Genomic DNA, 6,337 nt, shown 5'->3' with positions numbered 1-6,337 from the left:
GGATCACTGTGTTCCTTGCTGGGTTCTCCTTGGTTTACAAGCCTCTGGGGTTTCCGAACCGCTCACTCAGTTGCACCACATTGTTTGGGACAAATTAGGAAATCTCTAACCGTTTTTTGGGCCTCTTTCTTGCATTTTCATTTCAACTCAAGACGCAGCTGCTGGTTGGGATTTCCCTCCAGTGCAGGAGGAGCGGTGGGAGCACTCACACCTCCCCCGACACCGTGGGCGCCGGCGGGCACGCGTGGAGGAGCCCGTCAGGCCCGTTCCATTCACCTGGAAGCCCCGCGCGGGGCAGACCTGCATCTGCGCCTCGGCCCGGAGACTCCTGCACAGGGGTTCTTAGGAAAGGGTGACGTTCCAGAATTTCTTTGCCTTTTGGCAAAAGACATGCAACTGTGCAGGGAGCAGCTCCACCGGGAAGCGTGCCTGGAGCAGTCTGCAGCCGGAACGGCCCACCCAACTTGAAAGTGGGGCCAGTTAAGCGGGTCTCTTTCACCAGCGGACGGAAGCAGAAGGCCCTGGACTCTGATGCATCTAAATCGGGAAAGGCTGATGCCGTGGCTTCCGCTACATTGCCAAATAAACGTCCTGAAGATACCCACAGTTCTGGAGTAAGATTCTTCTCAGCGGGGGTTATCAACTGTCACCTATGAGAAGCCACAGTGTCAAGTCACCCCGATTTCCCCTCAGCCCCAGTCACCTCGGCTCTCCAAGTGCTGCTGAAAGCCAGTGGTGGCCTTGTGAGTGAAGAGGTGGCATTATTACATCAAAGAGGTTGTGCCGCCTCAGCCCTGCTCCCCAGAAAGCATCCTTGTTCAGCCTCAGACATCCTTCCTAGGAGCAGCGGGCTGGATGCTGAGGAATCCAAGATATCAGGACACTCACTGCTTTTCCATTCAGTTGCCGCCGGTTTCGTGGGAGAACCAGGTGTGTGAAACACATGCCCACCCAGGCATTTAGAAAGCGCCAGGTGGAACAAGGGGAGGGGAGGCAGGAGGTGGTGCTGGAGGTGAGCCTTGCGGGCTGAGTAGGGGCCACCGGGACAGAAGGAGGACTCGGGGGCTCCGTGGCAAAGACAGAGGGGTGCAGGCGGAGGGCCTGGGCAGGGGTCTGGGCAGGAGAGGGTGGACTGGCGGCAGCAGGCAGCATTTCACAGAGCAATCAGATGCCCTGGGCTGGAGCATGGCCTCGACTTCCTTGTCCAAGATCACTCAGGGCCCCGTAAAGGAGGGACTGGAGACAGCCTTTGTGGGAGGGAGGGATGTTGTCGTGGTGGCCTGGATAGGACTTGCCAGCTAGATGTGGGGCCTGAGGGAGCCAGCTGAGACCTGCAGTGGCCCAAAGCGCTGAAAGGATGGTGGCACTCCTCCCCTCCCCAGCCAAGTCAGCAAAAGATAATCCTCAACCATAAACCAACTGCGTGGAAATCTTAAGGAATTTTCCCTTCCCCGTGATGATTACTCCATTGCTCCCCGTGGACTCTCCAAAATAAAACCAAGTACTTTGAACAAATATTTTGAGGTTTTGTGCCATCCATGTGTCCTAAACATGTGCTGACAGTCCCCACTGAAGCATCCTGTGTCACCACCAGGGGACGGCAAATTGGAACAACAGCAAGATGTCACTGCACACCTATCTGAATGGCCAAAATCCAAAATCCAAAACGCCGACAAAGCCAAATGCTGGTGAGGGTGTGGAGTAACAGGAACTCTCGTCCTCTGCCAGGGGAGCTGCAGAATGGTTCCACCCACCTTGCGAGACAGTTGGCAGTTTCTTACAAAACAAAGCACATTCTGACCACATGATCCAGCAAATGTGCTCCTTGGTATTTACCCAGAGGAGTCACGTCCACACAGAAATCCGCACGTGGATGTTTACAGCAGCTTTAATCAAGATTGCCAACTCTTAGAAGCAACCAAGATGTCCTTCGAATATATGAATGCATTAATAAACTGAAAGATACATAATTTCCCATTAGAAAACATAATTTTTTATCATGGTAAAATATATATATAACATAAAATTTACCGTTTTAACCATTTTTAAGTGTATAGTTCAGTGGCATGAAGTACATCCACTTTGTTGTGCAACTACCACCACCATCCATCTCCAGAACTTTCTGTCCTCTTAAACTGAAACCCTATCCCCATTGAACAGTAACTCCCATCCCACCCTGCCCCCAGCCCCCAGCAACCGCTACTCTATGTTCTGTCTTTGTGAGTTTGACCACTCCAGGTGCCCACAGACTCGTCCTCTTGTGTCTGGCTTGTTTCCCTGAGCATAATGTCCTCAAGGGTCTTCCTTGTTGTGGATGTGTCAAAACGTCCTGCTTTTTCCTGGCTGAGTGATATTCTGTTGCAGGTCCAGACCACATTTTGCTTATCCATTCCTCTGTCCACAGACACCTGACTGATTCCACCTTTCAATTATTGTGACTAGTGCCGCTATGAACCTGGATGTGCAGATATGCGCTTGTGTCCTTGCTAGAATGCACGATTGTTCATAAAGGGAAATATCAGGTGGTAATGAAAGCTGGCTTTCTGATGGAGCACGTTGCTTCTGCGAAATCAGAAGATTCACTATAAAGCACCGATTTTCTATTCTGACTACAACTACTGTATATCAGCACTGTTTTCTTCTCAAAGTTACAAAAACTGTATTTTACATGCTTGCCAAGGTACAGGATTACTCAGGAAGAAAGTCTCATACAACAAATGCCAGTCAATGCAAATAATTGAGTAACTCTAGCCAAAGGGGGGGGGGCTGCCCTTCATCGTGCAAACCAATTAACTCCCCTAATTCCCTCACTACCAGCTCCCTCCAGCACTCTGAGGCTCCCTTTCCAGGCTCCCCGCCAAGTTCTGCTCATTCTGTCATGTAATTTTTTCCCTTATTCACTCACTCCTGCCAAGTGCTCTTAACGTTTTTCTCGTCCAGATTGCAGTGTTCATGGGGAAGATGTGCTCAGTCGTCTCTGAGCCTGGCCTGCCCCTTCACATCACAGTGAATTCCAAGGGCAGGGGAGGCACTGGTTTTGTTTACTTTGAGTTGGGAAGTGGCCTGCGTTTACAGGGCTGGCCCCTCAGCAGGAGTGGATGGATGTGTGGATGTGATGCAGGGGACCAGGGTGGGGAGGTCTCAGAGCAGGTCATCCATGGCTTTGTTGCTTCCATCACACCTTGAGTTTGAACATCTATCTCATTAGCATAATGGATTAGCTTTTCTTCTTACCGAGCAATCACAAAGCAGATTTCTGGTTTTTTCTTTTTTTTCCATAACATCGTATAATATTGTTTTCAGTACTCCTGGCTCTGGACGTTTTTGGCAAAACTCTCAGCTTCACCACTTTCAGTGCTAAACAATAGCCTGTTTTCTAAGTAGTACAGAGCCTCGGCCTGTTTACCATTAGAACTCCAGAGTTCATCTGTAACCCCCCTCCTTCTTGGCTCAGGTCAGCCTCAGACCAGAACATCTGTGCTGAGGAGGGGGTGCGGCCTGTTCCTCTGTATTTCTTTGTCTCCCTCCTCTTCTACTTGCAAATAACGATGGTTTGATTTCCTTCCTTCCAGCTCTTCTGTCTTTAATTTTTTTTGGGGGGGGGGCTTCTGTCGGTGTCGTTTAGAGGTAGTAGCAGGCATCCACGTCTTACTCCTACGTCATTATTTTCCTGTGACCAAACCAAATATTTTATTTGTGTAACTGAAGAAAATGGGTAACTGGTATTGGGCGCTTTAAGAAATGCAGCTATAATGAGGGCCTTGCTGATACCAATCACTGAAAGTCCATGGTAATAATCACCTGTACAAGTTCTAACTGATCTCAGCTTCTACAGTTTTATTTTTAAACCAGCGTAGAGACGTGACTTTTACGTGAGCATGTGTGCCATTTCATGAATTTCACACATGTAGAGTCATGTAGCCATAGGTACAGAATAGTTCAGTCAGCCAACCCACCCCTCCTGCTGCCCACCCCCTCCGCCACATCCCCGGTGATCACTGAGTTTTGTGCTTTTGAGAACGTCGTCGAAACGGAACCATACATTTTGGAGACTAGCTTCTTTCACTCAACATGATGCTTTTGAGATGCCTGCAGGTAGTTGCGTGTAGCAACAATTCATTCCTTTTCATCGTTGAGTCATATTGCACCATGTGAATGGACCACCGTTGGCTTCTGCATTCACCTGCTGAAGAACATCTGAGTTGTCTCCAGTTCGGGGTGACTGTGAGTAGTCAGTGCCCAGGTTTCGGGCGAGCACACGTTTTTATTTCTCTAGGGATTTCATACCTAGGAATGGGGTTGCTTAACTTTGTAAGAAATTGCCAAATCATCTTCCAAAGGTGTGCCGCTTCACATCTCTGCCAGCAGGGCTGAGCCCTCCCGGTGCTCTGCGTCCCCGCCAGGATTTGCTGCTGTAAGTATTCTTCTATCCCAGCCGCTCTGTTCCAGCAGGGAGCAAATCCCCTGCCCTCTTGGAATCTACAGCGTGAGACAGCAGTGTCGTGCAGCCCACAGAAGGCTTGCAGACAGCACACTGTGGTCTCAGCTTGCATTTCCCTAACATCCAGTGGAGTCAAACATCTTTTTATGGGCATATTTGCTGTCCATAGATCTTCTATAGTAAAGTGTCTGCTCTTTTCCCATTTTTTAACTGAGTTTTCTTACTGTTGAAGCTGAGAGTTTTGTGTTTCCTGGATGCACATCCTCTAACGGAGATGTGATGTGTGAGTACTTTCTCCCAGTAAGGACCTTGTCTTTTCATTCTCCTACCAGCCGATTTCAGTCTTTGAGTTAATTTTTGAGTAAAGCCTGAGGATGTGGTCCCTTTCCTACATATTGGGCGTTGAGTTGTTCCAGCACCACTTCTTGAAAAAGACTATCCTGTTTCCATTAAATTGCTTTTCTGCTGTTGTCAAAATTCGCTCGGCCATGTTTACGTGGGTTTGGACTCTGTTCTCTTCCGCTGACTTCCATGCTTATCCCCTTGCCAGTATATGCTGCTGTGTTTCCTGCTGTCTTTATAGTAAGTCACAAAACAGGGACATGTGGATTCCTCTACGCCCTCCCTCCCTGCACTCCCTGCCGGCTCTGAGTCCTCACTGGACCCACAGCTCCTGAGGAAGGAAAGCCTTGCCTGGGGATCTCAGCAACAGATGCCAAAGGAAGTGTGGCCAAGGGAAGACACGGTCCACTGCTCATCTCCCCCAGCTGGGCCCCTGGGTCCTTCAGGGCCCAACGCCTCCCCACTCGGCACCCTCCCCAGAAGTGGCCCCACGTCCGCCCTAACAGCCTCTCCTGACGCCACAGCCACACCAGGGAAACAAACTTGGATCCTACTGGTGGCTGTCAACCTGGGAGCCCCGGGAGCTTTGGGAACCTCGAGGCTCAGGTCCCATCCCAGGCTGGCTACCCGAGAACCGCTAGGAACCCACAGGGAGACAGACGGCCGTGTTTTCTAAAGCTTCCCGGGGGATGTTCCCCAGACTGAGACAGTTCTTGAAGATAATTAAGAGGCCAGGCTAAAAGTGTTAGTGGAACTGCTGGTACAGATGGTTTCTTCCATTTTATTTTCTGTAAAATTAAGTACAGTGAAAAGCTAAATGGGTTTTTAAAAACAGGCAGCATAACTTAAGTCACAGGAAGATAGGAGCCCCTGGAATGAAGCCCACGTGTTGTTCTGAGAGGGGATTCGAGGCGGCAGCTGGGACCCAGGTGCCTGGTGGCTCTGGGAATCTCTGCTGTCTGTCATTGGCCCTGGCTGGACCTCGGTTTGTGGGACCTGAGGTCTTAGAAGTTAGGGGGCCTCTTTAAGAAAAGGAGCAGAGAGCTGTGAATAAAAGTTAGGCACAAAAGTAGACACTTAATTAGAAGGGGCCTGTGGGAGAGGAGCCCTGAACCTTGAGTTTCACTGATTTCAAGACAAATAACTTCTCTGATTAGGCCCAAATATTCCATCCCAGGTGGGTGCTGGCAGTGCCAATCAGCCAGGCACGTGCTGAAATGTCCTGCCTCGGTGGCTTCCTCATTGTGGGTGGCCTGTGTGGTGGCCTTATAACCCTCTGAGGAGGGCCTGACATGTTCCATGTTCCCTGGGTTCTAGGAAGCGGGTGGCGGGACCCTTGTGTTCCCAGGAGGGCCGGGGCCAGCCCCTGGTGCATGTGGCGGGATGGTGGCATGTGCCGTGAGCCCTGCTGATCAAGTTTCCCATTTGAGTAAAATCACCGGAAACCTCCATCTCCAGCGTCATCGCACCCACAGTGCTGGGCTCCGAAGGTACACGCAAGGACCCAGGGGTGGGCAGTTCTCCCTGCTGGGGCGCCCCTGGCTTGCTCTGTCC

Source organism: Camelus ferus, chromosome 30 (assembly GCF_009834535.1).
Source record: "Camelus ferus isolate YT-003-E chromosome 30, BCGSAC_Cfer_1.0, whole genome shotgun sequence".
Lineage (NCBI taxonomy): Eukaryota > Metazoa > Chordata > Mammalia > Artiodactyla > Camelidae > Camelus > Camelus ferus.
This window is presented reverse-complemented; position numbering follows the sequence as displayed.